The 17,437-nt window shown below is 41.6% G+C and overlaps 1 long non-coding RNA gene across 1 annotated transcript; it reads right to left on the bottom strand.

Moving 5' to 3' along the window:
- Positions 1-3,445: 3,445 nt before the first annotated feature.
- Positions 3,446-11,263, bottom strand: LOC130455805 (uncharacterized). Its single transcript, XR_008913942.1, has 4 exons — positions 11,073-11,263; positions 8,418-8,520; positions 6,439-6,647; positions 3,446-5,942 (listed from the first exon to the last, which is right to left on the bottom strand). It is a non-coding gene; the product is annotated as an uncharacterized LOC130455805 (long non-coding RNA).
- Positions 11,264-17,437: the final 6,174 nt, after the last annotated feature.

Below are 17,437 nucleotides of genomic sequence, written 5' to 3'. Positions count from 1 at the left end.
ATTGATTCTAAGATAAGGTAAGGGATGAAGAAGGAGGAAGAAGAGGAAGAGAAAAAGGAGGAGGAGGAGGAGCAGAAGGAGGGGAAGGAGAAGGAGAAGGAGGAGGTGGAGGAGGAGGAGGAGCAGGAGGAGGAGGAGGAGGAGGGGTAAGAGGAGGAGGAGGAGGAGGAGGAGGAGGAGGAGAAGGAGAAGGAGAAGGAGAAGGAGAAGGAGAAGGAGAAGGAGAAGGAGAAGGAGAAGAAGAAGAAGAAGAAGAAGAAGAAGAAGAAGAAGAAGAAGAAGAAGAAGAAGAAGAAGAAGAAGAAGAAGAAGAAGAAGAAGAAGAAGAAGAAGGAAAAAGAAGAAGGAGGAGGAGGGATGGGGGAGGGGAAGGGGGGGAGGGGGAGGAGGAGAAGGAGAAGGAGAAGAAGAAGGAGAAGGAGAAGGAGAAGGAGAAGGAGAAGGAGAAGGAGAAGGAGAAGGAGAAGGAGAAGGAGAAGGAGAAGGAGAAGGAGAAGGAGAAGGAGAAGGAGAAGAAGAAGAAGAAGAAGAAGAAGAAGAAGAAGAAGAAGAAGAAGAAGAAGAAGAAGAAGAAGAAGAAGAAGAAGAAGAAGAAGAAGAAGAAGAAGAAGAAGAAGAAGAAAAGACTGGACTATTGTAATAGCTTTATGATTGATTCTTTTGTCTCAAGTCTCTCCCCCTTCAAAACCCTATATTTTTTCCCTTAAAGTAAGACTCCCTATCAGCTGGGCTGGGAGTGCAGAGGCCACTCAACCAGCTGACATTCTCACTGTTCTGCAAGGAAGGTTCAATTTGTTCTGTTTACAACCTGGGTCAATTCACTCCTCCTGAGGCAGTCTGGTACCCTCTTTTTGCAGGGGCTCACTATATTGGAAGCAAGACTTAGAGTGGATTCCTGACTGACTTCTGCCTCCTGACACAGAGCTTCTGAGCTCAAGCAATTCATGAGTGGCAGGAAATACAGGTCTGTACCATCCCCATTCTCCACACAGCTGCCAAAGTGAATTTTCTAAAGCATATATCTGATCATATTGTTCCCCTTCTCAATAAACCCCAAGTTGTTCCCTATTGGCTCTTGGAGAAAATATAAACTTTATTTTTAATTTATAGCCCTTTGTAACCCACACCCAACCTTCTTTCCTAGCCTTCTTATACATTATTCTTCTTTTACTCTACAGTCCAAAGTATTCTTCCTGCTTTTTTCCCCATAGCAGCCCCCTCTGTCTTCTCTATCCCTCATCTCTAAAATACTCTGCTTAGCTCTGCCTCTTGGAAGAGAGTGGATAACATGGTGCTTCCTCCTGCCTTGCCTTCAAGACTCAGTGCAGATGCCATCACCTCCTTCATGAAGCCTCTCCCGATCCCTGCAGTTCCTAGAATCCTCCTTCCGTCCAAAAGTTGTGTTGCATTCATTTCGAATGTATTCTGAATTCCTTATATATGTATTAACAGCCAATTGCGCCATGAATTGGAGGGGCCACCCTGCACATTCTAAAGGCTTCATACTTTTCCCCTGAGCATGAGGACACCTGCTATTTCTCTGGGTTGAGAGGTTTTTTTTTGCTTTTGCTCATTCCAACCTGCCTTTATCCTGTTAAGTGTATATTTGCAGAGAAACACCACCACCATGTGATTCACTCAGGTCCAAAGGATAACTGTGGAGGAAACATACCATTTAAGCTCCCTCTTGAGCCTCCACCAATGTGTTTCTATTTACACAAAATAGCCACTCATAGTAATAACATATTTTTAGATCTTAAACAGAACCTTTTGCTAAGCATACAACAAAATAAACAACAACATCACAGGTAATAAGTAATATATTTTGGTAAGTGCATAATGGCAATAATAAGCACATCCTAATCCATGCATACACCTGGGTCACATTCTCCCATCAATGCACTAAGAATTTGTGGGGAAGGGGAGGGAGAATGGGCACACCCTGAAAGGAACTTGACAGGGAAATGCAGGAGCGAGGAAAACTCAGGTGCTCAGAACAACTTAAAGTTCTGGATTTCATTCAAGCTTTGATGCCACCAGTCAATTCAAGTAATATCTGTACCACATGTAACCTCTACTCTGCTAACTGGTCCTCACCACTCTCCAGCCTAGCAAATCCTCTTTTTTATACATGAATCGATGTGGCATTTACAAGCTTCTTCAACTTCCAAACACTCTTTTTTTTTCAAACCCTTACTTTCCACCTAGAATCACTACTGTATATTGGTTCCCAGGGAGAAGAGTGGTAAGAGCTGGGCAATGGGGGTTAAGTGGATTTCCTAGGATCACCTGCTGAGAAGTGTCTGAGGCTAGATTTTAACCTAGGACCTCCTGTCTCTGGACCTGGCTCTCAATCCACTGAGTCACCCAGCTGCCCCACTCCAGTCGCATTTAAAAGGACATTGGAGGGGCAGCTAGAGGAAAAAGCACCTGGCCTGGACTTTGGATGACTTAGATTCAAATTTGGTCCCAGATATTTTCTAATTGTATGACCCTGGGCAAGCCACTTAATCTTCAATGCCTAGCCCTTACCTCTCTGAGTCAATATTTAGTATCAATTCTAAGACAGAAGGTAAGGGTTAAAAGAAAATGTAATGGAAAAGTATTATACCATTAATTTGAATAACAGTGATCTTTAAGCCAGAAAATGGAAAAGCTCATCAGGCTGACTATCTCTGACCTAGAAATACTAGGCTTTTCACTCACCAGGATGCCTGTCTTCTCCAATCAGAACAGCAAAACATCTTAGGCTGACGCTTTGAGCAAGGTAAATAAGCATAGCCAGCTCTTTACTCACCAGGATTCTATGTCCTCTAATTAAATCTTATCATCAGCTATAAAATCTCTTTCTCCTCTGCTTTTCCCTCTTAAACCAGAAACAACAATTCTTTACCAAAGACTCCACGGGGCTTATTGCTTATTAAAATAGGTGACAGACGACTCACTTTGTTGGCTGGAAAATATTTCAGAATATCTGCCATCTGGTTCGCTGAACTTCAAAGCAGCAGTTTTTTTTCCCCTAAAAGAAGAAAAAAATAAGATGCAAATTTAACATGCCAGTCAAAAAGAGGCACATTAGTCTAAAATTATGGGGGGGAAACAGTTTTTCTAAAATTGCTTTCACAAAAAGTCATGTTTACACAACATTGTGTTAAGGAACAGATGTGGAATTCATAAATTGTGGGTGCAAAATGCATCTCTTGCTGTCCACTGCTTATTGGTTTTGTTTCCAAAGATGAAGATAAGATAAGTAGTTAGAGACACTTGAAGCCATGAGAAAGCCTGCTTAGGAACTGGACCTGAGATTTTATTAGCATACATAGAAGGCTTTGGGGATTAAGTGGCTTGGCCAGAGTCATACAACTAGAAAGTATCTGAGACCAGATTTGAACCTGTTAGGGTCCGAGAATTGATCACCCAAAGGAACACACGAAGACAATGCAAATCAGGCAAAGGGAAGTTTATTCCTAGTGCGCTAGGGGTAACTCAGCCAGGTGAGTTCCCCCGAAGCAGAGTCTAAGCAGTGTTTATATAGGGTATGATCATAGTTGAGTTACATGAGAGCATTTGGTTAATAAAGTTAATCAAGTTAATCAAATTAACATAACCGGCAGACAGGTAGAGACATGAAAGACAAGTGGTTACATGACTATTGGTGTACTTCAAAGGTCCGGTCATGTCTGGGACATTGTGGAAGTCCCGTAATGTCTAGGATCTTGCCCAGAACATTCTGTTAATGAATACTTTGCTGTCCTAGGTAAGGAGCAGAACGAGGGTCAGTTAATTTTTACTACACAACATTCCCCACTTCGGATTGTCCGTAATGAGGAATCTTACTCATGGCCATGCTATTGGTACATGGCTCAGGAATTTTTCCCAAAGGTAAGTACTGTTGCCTAAGCACTAAAAGCTGGACAGCATTGATACGATCCTTAACAAATTGGACTAGACGATTAAGAATGTAAGGCCCAAAAGTTAACAGAAGAATAAAAATAACCAAGGGTCCCAGGAGGGTGGAAATAAGTGTAGTGAGCCATGGGGAGGATTGAAATCACTGCTGATACCATGACTGGCCTGTTGCCTGCACTCTTCCTCTGGAGTCCAAGCTTTTCTTTAAGTGCCGCTACTGATTCTCTAACTATGCCCGTATGGTCTGTATAGAAGCCACATTCTTCTCTGAGCGCAGCACAAAGTCCCCCATTTTTAAGAAACAGGAGATCAAGGCCTCTCCTATTTTTGCAAAACCACTTCGGAAAGAGAAGTAAGGGACTTTTCCAGAGCTTCTAATGATTTCTTGACCCTTCTAAGATCCGTATTAATGGCCTGATGTAATGCTGTCATCTCGTTTTGGCGAAGGACCAGTGAGGCAATGCCTGTACCCACTCCCATCAAGCCAAGAATGGCTGCAAGGGTTAAGGCTATCCCCAGTTCTTGTCGGTTCCAAGTAAATCCTGACCCTGAATATTGTAGGGCTAAAAATTGTTTTTCAGAATAATAGGTTACCCGAGGGAAAATTGTAACAAGCAAGCAAAACTCTTGTAGGTGGGTCATCAACGTGGATTGTGCAACACAAGGAGTAAGACCAGTTATATAACAAGACCACCGAGCCCCTGAAGGGGGAATATAGTATTTTCCAGTTTTTCCTGGTAGATTTAACGGGGATCATTGGGGAAGTTTATTAATAATGGTAATGTTCCCAATGCAAGTACCCTGGCCAGCAAGTGATTGCAAGGTTAGGCCAACTTTTCGATCCCCCCAATCACATGAAGTAGGTTGGTCTGAATTAGAAATATCATAAGTTTAAAGCTACAGCATCATAATAAGGGGGATGAGCACTTAAACAGAGCCAGCAAGTTTCGGTCATATTGGGTTGAGTACTATTGAGAGCAGTAAAGGAGGCTTGTAACAATGGCCATAAGGGGCTACCAAGGGGATCCTTAAAAGGAGCCGGGGAGGTCAAACCAATAGAATCTGGAAGGATTTGTGAAAATTTGGGGTTTAGAACTACATTGGGGCCCATTGGTTGGAGTGGGGAAATAGCCAATTCCTTTTTAATGAAAAACAACCGTCCCGAGTCTTTTCCTGCTCGATATTGCTGTATTCCCCCATGTTCTTCCTAGCACCCAGGAGTCATGAGTATGTTGTAGCAGTTTCAGGATCATGTAAGAACAAGGGGCCCCCTCGTGGTCATCTAAAGAACACTGATGTCTGCGTCCTGGGGGTCCCCAACTCACAGTCAACCATGAATCTCTATTTGTCGGGGTCCATCGAGAGCACCCTGTAATCCCACTTCCTCCAGTGACAATTGTCTCACAACCCCAATGGCCACAAAAATAAGAATTTGGAGCATTGCAAGAGGGTTAAGAGCCAGGCAAAAATAAAAAATCCCAACATTCATACAAAGAGAGCCAATGGGCTGATAGGGTTTAGGGCCATCTATCAATTCACAAGCATAAACAATCAAAGAGGGGGCTGTTGCCGTAACATTAGTGTAAAGATCAAATGGAGAACTAAATCGAGACAAGGTCCATTTCCAAGGTATGTTAGGATTAGTAGAAAATACACCTTGGAACTGATACCCCATGATCAAGATCTGCAATAACTGTAAGAAAAGCAAAAATCTAGGGTGCAGCCAAAGCATTTCGGTTCAGGCAAATCTTCAAGGGATTATCAGATTTGTTGCAAATAGTCCAGGTGTCGCTGCTAGGATCAGGAGGCTCCGCTGGCCGGATGTGGGAATAATTGATCCAAGGGTCAATCCCGTCAACTTTTAAAGCCAAAGGAGTTACAAAAAGAACAACAAATGGCCCTTTCCAGTAGGGTTGAAGCGCCCGCTTCTGGTGTCTCTTGACCCAGATCCAATCCCCAGGTTTAAAGGGATGTGGGGTATGAGGAGGAGGTTGGAACCATTCACATAAGAGGGGCCAACGATCCAGTTGCAGCTGAGAAAGAGAAAGAACAAAATCACGTAATTGCGGGGTTTGGTTATCATCAGGTGAGGGTAAAGAAGATAAAATAGGAGGCAAAGATCCATATAATATCTCATATGGGGATAAAGATAGGGGGCCTGATGTATTCCGGGCTTTAAACAGGACGAGGGGAAGGAGCTTCACCCAATCACCGCCAGACTCAATGACCATCTTAGTTAAAATTTCTTTTAGAGTCCGATTCATACGTTCTACTTGACCGGAACTCTGGGGGTTATACTCACAGGGGAATTTCCACTTGACCCCCAGACTTTTGGTCAAAGACTGAATAATCCTAGACACAAAGGCAGGCCCATTGTCAGATCCAAGGGAAACAGGTACTCCAAATCAAGGAAGAATTTCCTCAAGTAGTTTTTTTGCTACTGACTGAACTGTTTCAGTCTTAGTATAAAAGGCTTCCGGCCATCCCGAAAAAGTATCTATGAACAGCAATAAGTACCAGTATCCGTACTTTCCTGGCTTGATCTCTGTGAAATCCATCTCCCAGTATTCGCAAGGGCGAGTACCATGAAGCCTGGTGCCAATATGGTTATCAGTCTTTGCAGTACGGGTCAGCTGACAAGTCCGACATTTTTGAACCAATTCTTCCAAAAAGCTGCTAGAATTTCAAAATCGAAATTGCTCCTGTTGACAGTTTGCAGGCATCCTCGGTTAAAGTAGCTATGAGGAGATCATCAACATATTGTAAAAGAGTAACCTCAGGATTCTGTTCTCCAAATGATTTTAAGTCTCGAGCCAAAGCATCACTAAAAAGGGAGGGGCTTAGTTTTAGACCTTGAGGCAATCAAGTCCATGTAAATTTGATAGTAGATTGGACATCAGCAGAGAAACATTCAAAGGCAAAAATAGGTTGGCTAATAGGTGCAAGTGGAAGGGTGAAAAAGGCGTCTTTAAGGTCCAGAGTAGTGTACCAGATCAAAGAAGGATGAATATTACTCAAAAGTGTATACAGGTTAGGGACAGTAGGATGTATATCCTCTATATATTTATTGACTTCCCTGAGGTCCTGGACTGGTCTGTAGTCTGTTCCCCCAGGTTTCTTTACAGGCAGGAGGGGGGTATTTCACGGAGACTGGAAAGGTGTTAAGATCCCAGCTTTTAAAAGACGAGCAATATGAGGTTGAATACCCTCACGTGCTTCCAGAGACATCGGATATTGTTTAACTCTTACTGGCATAGCACCACTCTTAAGGGTTATTACAATAGGAGCTTGGTTAATAGCAAGGCCCACTCCAGATCTTTCCGCCCAAACAGTGGGAAATTTTTCCATCCAGGGGCGAATATGGGGTGGAATATTCTTAGGTGTAGGTTCAGAAAAAAGTCTATGTTCATCTTACAGGGAAAGAGTCAGGATGTGCAAAGGGGTCCCCAAATCATCAGTAACTTTAATCTTTCCTGCTGAAAACTGAATGTGAGCCCCAATCTTATGTAGTAAATCTCTCCCAAGGAGGGGTGCTGGGCTATCTGGTATAACCAAAAAAGAGTGGGTAACTTGTTGAGTTCCTAAATTAACTGTACGGGAACTGGTCCAGGGGTATCGATTAACCCCTGCCACACCCTGGACCCAAGACGACTTAGAAGATAGTTTTCCAAAAGGGGCTGTCAAGACAGAATGTTCTGCTCCCATATCTACTAGCATAGGGAGGGATTTCCCCTCGATGTTAGCCATTACCCAGGACTCAGGGAGGGGACCCGAGACCCATCCCCGTCAATCTTCATCTGCTAAGGCAAGAGCTGGCAAGGGGAGCTCACGCCACTGGGGCCGTCGTGGTCCCTTACCTCGGTGCAACTGTGGGCACTGCCGTTGCCAATGGCCTAGGTTCCCGCACTGAAAGCACCTACTTGGCGCTCTGCGGAGTTCTCTAGGATAGCCACAAGGGGTCAGTGCTGGATTACTTTGTGCTGCTCCAGTTGGGGCAAGAGCAGCTGCTAATATAGGAGTGGTTTGCTGTTGGCTTTTCAAAAACTGCTTCCTGGATTTTTCATCTCGGGAGTACAGCTCCTCCTAACGTTTCTTCTCCCTCTCTTCCTCTTCCCTTTTAAGCTGTGCCTGACGCTCAAGGTCTTCCCTCCGGAACCTCTCTACCTGTTCCTCCAGGGTTTCCCAAGAGTTGAAAACCTTCTTGGCTGTTTTAAAAAGATTAGAGAGGGGTTGGTTGACAAAATCATCTAACTTTTGAAGCTTCCTCCGGATATCTGGGGCTGCCTGGTTAACAAAGGCTAAGAGAACTGCAGTTTGACTAGTGGGTGCCATAGGGTCTAGGGGAGAATATATTCTAAAGGCTTCCTGTAGGCATTCTAAAAACACCACTGGGGTTTCCTCAGGACCCTGGCTTATAGATTCAATTTTTGCAAAATTAGTGGGCTTCCGAGATGCTGCACAGAGCCCGGCCAAAAGAGTCTGGTGATATGTTCGAAGATGCTCCCTACCTTCCTCCGAGGGGAAGTCCCAGTCTGGACGAGTGGCAGGAAAAACAACAGCAAGATGGGTTGGGTCTGTGGTGGGTCGACCATCATCCCCGTTCTCGCTCCTCTGAAGTAAAACGGGTACAGGGGAGTTGTTGGCAATCATCCCAAGTGGGATTATGTAAGATTTAAAATACTGAAGCCCATAAACTGTAGTGAGTTAAATTGGTAGAAGATATAAATTGTGATAGATATGAGAGAGGGTGAGTAAATTTGACCGCAGAAAATATGTTTCACTACAGTGTCTTGGTTTTAAATCAAATATAAGGTGGTCGCCAGGGAAATATTCCCAATTATTCAAATACCCAAGTCAACTGGGTTTTATAGAGATTTTAATTAATACAAATATGGAATTAAAGAAAAGAGAGAAAGAGAGAAAAAGGAAATAAGTATGAAGGACCTTAAGCCAACATGGTCTAGACCTGAGTCTTAAGAGAGAGAGATCAGTCAGTCAGTCTTTTAACACTCACCACAAGGTCTGCCTAAGCAAGGATTCTAGTGACACCAGGCCAGCATCATCTCAGCTGCTTTCACGAGCTCCCTCCTCCATCTGAATGTTTCAGAATCAGTCCTTCCTCAATCTGAATGTTTCAGAATGAGTCCTCCTCAATCTGAATGTTTCAGAATGACCTCCATCTCTTCTCTGAGCTCTTATTTTTAAGGACAAAATCTCCTATGTCACCTCCCCTAAGTTCTTCCAGCTACCAATCACTGTAGATGTTTTCCAAAAGACAGCCCATTCTGAATTCACAGCTGAGTAGATTAATCTCTTTAGTAAATCAGAAAAAAAATGCTACTGTGTCGACTAATTTCATTAAGAGAAAACCTCTGAGTAAGTTTTCACCTTTTAGGTCTAAGTAGTTTACAAGCACCTAGCATCCCATTGTATCAATTCCAAAAACAGGCATGGCTCAAAGAACTCCTTTCCTTTATAAGTATGGTTTTCAAGTACTTTCATTGTTTAGCAAGGAGTTTTCTGCCCTAAATCAGTCTTAAGTAGGGGTGGAGTAGGGATACTCCCATAGCAAGGAGTTTTCACATTCAAGTAGAGTTCTCACTATCTGGTAGGGAATTATTTCAAGTAGGGAATTGGAGGATTCCTCAATGTGGAGTAAAATTTTTAACATTCATAAGTCTGTGAAATTTTAAGGTTTTACAATTATGAGTCAAGAAAATCAACTCAACTAGGTCAATTAATTTTGGGGGCTGTTCAAAGAAAGGTGGGTTTTGTTGTTTCCAGTTATAAAGATCACTTGAAGTGAAGGGCCAATATTGGTGAACTAAGGGACCTCCTGGTACCAGAGACCAACTGTGCGAACAGGGAGGGCAATAGTGGAGGAGGGCTAGGTACATAACATTCTCGATTCTCACGGCCCCCAGTATGGTGCGCCAGAGGAGAGGGGAATTCCACCAGGGGAGGTGCTTGCACCGCCGCCTCATTATTCCCTTCCTGATGGGCCAATGGAGGGTAAAGTGCAGGTGGAAACTCTGGTGCATAGGGTGGTGGGGGAATAGGAGGATCTGGAAGAGGTTCCTCCAGGGTTTGTAATACCGGGGGTGGTTTCTGAGCCAATGTTTGTTCGGCGCTTAATGGCTCATTGGTCTGGGCAACTAGGATCGGAGTGGGAGTTATTTGATTGTTACTCAGATTGAACACCATCATCCAAGGTGGTGGGTCTAAAGCCAGGTCTTGCCAAGTTAAAATATATGGCATTTGGTCCGGATGTCCCTCTGGACCAGGAAGGAGAACATGGCTTTGCACAGCAGAAATAACTGCCTTCTCCCAAGTTCTGCCCTGGGGCCACCCAACCCCGAAAGCAGGCCAATCCAAATTATAGAAAGTTTGTAGTTTTCCCTGCTTCACAGTTACTCCCAGTTTGTGGGCGTGGGCTTTAAAATCCAAATAGTGACTCAGGACCAAGTCCAGGGGGGCTGACTGACTTTGGCCCATTCTTAACCAAAAAAGTATTACACAAATGAAAGCCAAACAAAAAGACAGATAAAAGATTCTGTTGGTGGAACCACAAAATTTGCATGGGAGTTGAAGCTTGATCAGGGCTCCAACCCACCCGTCCTGGTGTCCTTCTAAAAAGATCCAGTGTTATTTCTAGTCCTGTGCCCATAGCACACAGTGCCCTTGTACTTAATTTGTGCCTGTAGTGCGTCCACTACAGGACTTCCTGGAATTCAGTCAGGGACTCTGACCCTGAATTTCTAAACTGGCCAATCACCAAGGACTCCAACCTTGATATGTCAGGGACTTTAACCCTGATCACCCCCTTATAATTTGGGGTCAGAAGGACTCTAACCTTCTGAAGTTCCCACTGTGTCTCCAAGCCTTCGCAGGACTTCCTTTCCGCCCAGCTAAATAGACTCGCTTCCCGATTTTTCCGACCTGATCCCTCTCGAGATTCAGGAAATGCGGTAATCACCAGTCCACACTCATGCACAGGTGGAACAAGACCACTTAACGGAATTGAGCTTAGCTTAGGTCCCCTCGTATAAACCCTGAGGCGGAGAGGCTAGCCGGACCACTCAGTCATATGCTCTAATTCCATGATCTGTTCCCCATAAATCACAATCAAACAACCAGATACACAGCACAGACACTCAGCTCACCTCAGGAAAGTCACCACGAAAGTTGGGAGAGAACTTCCCGTGTCCCGGAGGTCCTCAGGGTATCATTCCCGGACGAGCCCCCATATGTTAGGGTCCGAGAATTGATCACCCAAAGGAACACATGAAGACAATGCAAATCAGGCAAAGGGAAGTTTATTCCTAGTGCGCTAGGGGTAACTCAGTCAGGTGAGTTCCCCCGAAGCAGAGTCTAAGCAGTGTTTATATAGGGTATGATCATAGTTGAGTTACATGTGAGCATTTGGTTAATAAAGTTAATCAAGTTAATCAAATTAACATAACAGGCAGACAGGTAGAGACATGAAAGACAAGTGGTTACATACTATTGGTCTACTTCAAAGGTCTGGTCATGTCTGGGACATTGTGGAAGTCCCGTAATGTCTAGGATCTTGCCCAGAACATTCTGTTAATGAATACTTTGCCATCCTAGGTAAGGAGCAGAATGAGGGTCAGTTAATTTTTACTACACAACAAACCCTGTTCTCCTAACTCCAGACCTGCTGCTTTCTCCACAATGCTACCTAGCTAACCCTCCATACCTAGGAGAATTCCCAGGGGAGGAGACAAGGGATGAAGCACCTTCCCCAGAGTCACACAGCCAATAGATGTCAGAGGTGGGTCTTGAACCCCAGTCTTCCTAACTTTGTTGCCATCTCTCATCATCCAGCTTCTCAATGATAAGATGATCGATGGTGATGATGAGGGTGTTGTTGATATTTAACAGTCATAATAGCAAAAACAATTCGGACTCTATATAAAGTGTAACCTGAAATATTGACAGGTTGGTGAACATGGACCTAATGTGAATAGTAGGATTTTGTACTAAGAAATGGCAAGGCAAAGCAAGGTAAGGCAGAAAACATTTATAAAGTATCTGCTATATGTCAGGCTATATTCCAAATATATTCTGTAGATAAAAAAAAAAAGCTAGAAATCATCCTGGCCATCAAGGAGCTCACTGTCTAATGGGGGAGACAACGTGGAAACAACTATTTACAAATAATACACACACCCATATGTATATATATATATGTATATATATATATATATATATATATATATATATGATAAATCAAAAATAATCTTAGATGCAAGGTAGTAAGGTTAAGGGAGATCAGGAAAAGTCCTCATAGAAAGTAGGAAGTAGGGCTTTATGCTAAGACTTGAAGGAAGCCAGAGAAGCCAGGAGAAGGAGATGAGGAGAGAGAGAATTCCATGATGGAAAATGGAACACTTTCTTCAAGGAAGAGCAAGGAGAGCAGTATCATTGGACCATAGTATCAGGGAAAGAGGAGTAGAGTGTAGGAAAATTGTAGAGGGCTTTAAAATCACATATAATTGATCCCAGAGCAAATAGGGAGCCCCTGGAGTTTATTGAATGACGAGCAAGGGAGGCTGATGTGGTCAGATCTACACTTTAAAATTTCTTTGAGGGATTGCCAGGCTTGGAATTGGGAGCATTTGGGTTCAAGTCTACCCTTAAGATACTTCCTAGTGGGTTGGGCATGTCATTTAATCCTTATTTGTCTAGCCCCTGAAGCTTACATTTATTGAAAGTAGGGGTTGGGAACATAATGTACACTGATGGTGGGAATGAGAAAAGATCTCTTGTAGGAGACAGCAAAGGAAAGCTGGGAGGCATAGTGTATAGAATTCTAGACCTGGAGACAGGAAGACTCATCTTCCTGTGTTCAAATCTGTGTGGGACATTGGGCAAGTCACTTAACCCTGTGTGTCTCTGTTGCTCCTCTATAAAATGAGCTAGAGAAGGAAATGGTAAACCATTTCAGTATCTCTAAAAAGAGACACACAAACAGGGTCATGAAGAGGGAGACAGGGCTGAACAACAACAAGGAGACAGCGCCTTCTCTGTGCTTTTAGGAATTCTATGAAGTACAGGTGATGAGGGAGAGCATTCTAAGTATGGGAGACAGATCGAGCAGATGGAGATTCTGTAATTCTGGACAGAACTCTCAGTTAAAGCTCTTTAAAAGTAAAGAGACGTCTGGAGCAGCTCAGGGGACAGAGATCCAGACCTAGTGATGGGAGGTCCTGGGTTCAAATTTGGCCTCAGTTACTTCCTAGCTGTGTGTTCTTGGGCAGGTCCTATTGCCTAACCTGCACTGCTCTTCTGCCTTGAAAGTGATTTTTATTATTGATTCTAAGACAGAAGGTAAGAGTTTAAAAAAAAAGTAATGAGAAAGCCAATTAGACAAAAGTAGTCTTCAGCTCTCTCTGTTCCCCACTTCCCCTCTATGCTCCTGTACCTTTACTTACAATTGATCCTGAGCTTGGTAATACCCTCTTTATTCCTCTTCAACTATTAAAATCTAGTTTATTCTTTAATTTTTTTAAATTCTCCTTTTAAAAATTATGAAATTGACAAACATGAAGAAAACTATTGACAGTTACATGAAATTGATTTTTGCTTCTCTCCCCAATTTAAAGAAACATGTCAGGAATTTCACAAAAGCAGTTCAAGTTAACAAACAGGCTCCCTTATTTATTGACTTCCCAGTCTCAATTTGTCGGTAACAGCTGTGGATGTTGTCTCTTTCAACACCCTATCTGAACACTGCAATTAAGGCTCATGATGAGAAATCACTGTGACAGGTATGCTCTGGTTGGCACATCTGCTGGATTACCCAGTCTATTTACTGAGGATAAAAAGGAGAGAGGAAAACTGCAGCACCATAGTCTACTAATCACAGAGTTTTGTTTATTTTTCTTGAATTGTTACAATCTGAAAGTGTTCTTATTCAACCAACAGATTTAGATTTCCAAAATGCTAAGGTCTAAAGTCACAGTTCAGAGAATCAGTGATAAGTTATTCTGGAATCATCTGGGTGGTAGCTTTTAGCTGGTCCCATCAGCCATGATGCCTTCTACATAGAAGTTCAGTTGTTACAGACCCAATCGATATTAATGACTAGTGGATGCTTGGTTTTGCCAAAGTTTCTGTTAAATAATGGAATGTAGAATATATAGATATAATTCTAAGTTTGAACTATTTCAACTAATAAGGAACCTTTTTCCAGAATATCTAGGTAATTACACTTGTCTTCCCCAGAAAAGAAATTCTTGGAATTTGTAAATAGTTATTGTGGAATGGAAAGATACTAGATTTGGAGTTGAGTGGATGACTGGGGTTCAAGTTTGGGCCCTGCCATTTACTATCTGCATGAGGAGTGTGGTTATTCTACTGGTGAAATGCAGAACAAGTACCAGGAATTTCTCATGATTGGAGCACTGGGTCTGAGAAAGATGAACTGTTTATCAAATGAGTCACTTCTCTCCATGGTGCATTCTGGATTCCTTTATCACCTTTCCCCCTGATACCTTCTCCTGTTACTAAAAAAGAAATAGAGAGGATAGGATTTCTCTTTTCCCTCCAATCTCCCATGCCAGAAATGAATGACTTCCACAGGATAAGAAAATTTGGAGGTTACTTGGGTTCACCTATACTATAGTTCTTTGAGAATGGACTTTCCTAGCCCAAGTTATACCATTAACCAATGTATTGAGAAGTCCTGCAGAAGCCTGAGTTCTAGTTCTTAGCTTGGGTTCCTGGACAGTCCAGGAGTATCTTACTCATCAGCTAGACCTATTGAATAGAAGTCAAATAATTTTATTTTAGTCCACTTAGGAGACTAACCAATCAGGAGCATTCTAGGGCAATTTAATAGTAAAACCTTTTACAAGAGAGAAAGGGATAGAGGCCAGGAGGAATCAAACAGGGAAAAAAGGAAGTGAAAGAAGAGGAAAAGGGATAAGAGATTTCAGGGGAAATATTTGCCATGTAGCAGGTATAATTAGCTATTGAAGTGTAAAATACTCTCTGTTCAAGGGCAGCAAAGAAAAAGAGATGACTAGAAAACTTTAAACTGTTAAATAAATCTGTTTGATGTAAGATAGAAGGGTTGAGTTAATTTTTAAGAGAAAATTACCATCTAGTCAAGGATACCAAATAGTTTTTACATCTGAATTACCAAGTCTTTCTATAGTTATATTTATTTCTCCTTCATTTACATACTTCACCATTTTCTGTGAATATTATAGGGCATGGGTAGAAATAAAGCATGTCTCATATTTAACATCCATGTGCTATCTTTAGGCCTTGAAGAGGAGTTATGGTCTTTATTACATATTTGGGAAAACCTAGATATGAGCTACACTCAAGATTTCTTATACTTTAATTTATTTAGCTTTAAAAGCATTTATTATTTTTCCCTCCCAGTGTGCCCCTGCCAATGAAAAACTTAAAAAAAAATAAAAAACAAGGTCTCATAAAACATACAATCTAGCAAAAGAAATTCTCACATTGACCACGTCTAAAAATGTATATTTCATTTTGCATTTTAATTCCATCACATCTCTGGGTGGTATGATTAATATTTAATTCCCTGACTACTGGTTTATCAGTACATTAATCAGAGTTCTATTCTTATAAAATTGTTTTTATCTATAATGCTTTTATTAAATAAATTATTTTACCAGTTCTGCTCATTTCTTTCAACATCAGTTCATAGAAGTGTCTTCAGTTTTCTCTGAAATTATTTTCATTCCTTATGGCACATAAGGTTTATTTTGGAGATTTCCTGGTATTACTCCAGGTGGAGGTGATGACCAAAAGACAGAAACTGACTCTCTTGGGGTTAGTCCATAGGATCAAACCCAGTTCATGTGGATCCAGGGTCTCACGAAGATTTAAAATAGAGCTTATGCCTGCTTCTTTGTTCTGATTTCTCTTCTTCTATCATTAGCAACACCTTTCTTCCATTCTTCATTGTGTAAAACCTTAGAATTATCTTTGATTCTTTCCCTCCCTCACCTTCCTTTCTATTATCCAACCAATTACCAGATCCCATCAATTCTATTTCTACAATATCTCTTGCTTCCATCCTGTCACATCCCTTGCCATGGCCATTATCCATTATTGACACTGACTACCATTCAAGAGAACTATCACAATAACCTCCCAAGATATTTTCCCACCTCCCTTCCTTTCCCTCTTTTACTCATCCCCATCTTCAGCCCCTCAACAAAGTCCATCCTTTAGTCCTTTATATCTAAGCAAGGATTATCTTCCTTGGGAGGGCGCTGATACTGCTAAAGTGTAATTAAAGTAATTGATTTTCTAGTGCTGGTATTTATTGACTACCATGCAGAAAGACTATCTTTTTATTCTTATCAAACCTTTTCTTGTGTGTGTGTGCATGCAGATATGTGCAGATACATTCTTGTGACTCTAACCCTAACCCTATTGTTGACCAAATAGAATTTACTCTTTTTACCCATACTCAAGATCCTTCTCACTTTATCCAAGCTGGATTATTCTGGCCCCTAAATATCCTCTGAGCTTCACTGCCACTCTATCTTCATACCATTCCTTACGCCTGAAATATCATCTCCCCTCCTCTTGGTCCATTGATTTCTAATATGTCCTGTAACTCCAATTCAAATGCCTCTTCTTTCATGAAGTAGTCTCAAATGTCTACTGTAGGAAATAACTTTACTGTTTGAACCTCACAAAGATTTTTCATTTGTATCCCTTTAAAGTGCTTCCCATGTATTGTATCTATATAGTAAGTCAATTTTTATATAATGTGTTTAATAGACTATTAGCTTTATGAGGTCAGGAATTCTTTACCATAACTTTGTACTTTCCCAATGCTCATTTTAATGATTTGCACATAGTAGATATTTAATGGATATTTGTGGAATATGAATAATGTATATAAAGCACCCCACAAGCTATAAAGAAAGTATAATATCAGTGTTAGTTATTATGGGATGATATACATGGGACGGTTACTTAGACTTTGGTCAGATATAACTTTGTCAATATTAAGGAAAACAATAGTTCTGTTTGGAAGAGAATTATCTTGCATACTTGCCACTCTCAGTATCTTGTTGTAACATCCCTTTCTTCGATACACCACACATCCAAAATGTTAAGAGAAGCACATTCTTTTTGGAGAAACAAAAGTTAATTAGTTGTGTGTTTATCAGCTTAGATGAAAAATTAAAGCTGCATCACAGAGGATGGGCCACTTAGTTAGAAAGTCACTCACTCAGTAGACTATAGAAAGAACAGTCCTCTGATTCTCTTTTTTTCTTCCTCTTTTTGGAGTGTGTTGCAGATTTCTCCTCAATCCCAGCAGAAATGGCCCACTGCTTGCATGTCACACCTAGGGCAAGGACTTACATGGGTCTAAGCTTAAAAATGGGTCTCTCAATGCCTTTTCTTCTTTATGTTTCTTTCCAAGAGCCTAGGTCTTTTTTTATTTTTACTTTTTAAACATTATTTTATTTGGTTATTTACAAACATTATTCATTGGAAACAA

This window comes from Monodelphis domestica, chromosome 8 (genome assembly GCF_027887165.1).
Source record: "Monodelphis domestica isolate mMonDom1 chromosome 8, mMonDom1.pri, whole genome shotgun sequence".
NCBI lineage: Eukaryota > Metazoa > Chordata > Mammalia > Didelphimorphia > Didelphidae > Monodelphis > Monodelphis domestica.
Note: the sequence above shows the minus strand (reverse complement) of the source record. Positions and strands in the feature narration are given on the sequence as shown.